This window comes from Plasmodium fragile (assembly GCF_000956335.1).
Source record: "Plasmodium fragile strain nilgiri unplaced genomic scaffold supercont1.9, whole genome shotgun sequence".
Classification (NCBI taxonomy): domain Eukaryota; phylum Apicomplexa; class Aconoidasida; order Haemosporida; family Plasmodiidae; genus Plasmodium; species Plasmodium fragile.
Window position 1 is genome coordinate 56,074 of NW_012192589.1, and position 536 is coordinate 56,609.

The following is a 536-nucleotide window of genomic DNA, read 5'->3' on the forward strand; positions in this document are numbered from 1 at the left end:
TTTAGCCTGGCTTCGCGCATAGGAGAGGGGGAAAGGCGAACTGGGTGAATAATGGCCACTCCACGTACCGATACACGCTTAAGGCACACCATGCACAGCTACACATAATGCGCCCTCTGGCTTACGAGATGGGTATATTCTCCAAAGGGGGTAGACGGCGGGGCAAATCCTTTTCGTTCCTTCTTCGCAGCACCTCCTCCTTGAGGAGTGACAAAACAAGGGGGGGCAGAGTGACCAACTGGGAAGCAACCGAGTAGCGAACACTCCCCCGTTGTCCCCTCAAACGGAGCTTCGCCAAAAGTGTGCACACTCAGTGGTGTCAAATTTTTTTCCTTCACCAATGCGCGTGGCGTAAATGGGGAAAATACAAACGGATGCTCTTCCCTTATCGCGAAAGAATGCGAATGATCATAATATGAGAGAGAGAGAGTGGTCAGACGTCTTCATGTCAGATTGAAAAAAATTCCACGAAGGGAACTCAACAGAGCAGTTATTACGCAAAAGGGGAAATAAAAAAAAAAAAAAAAAAAAAAAAA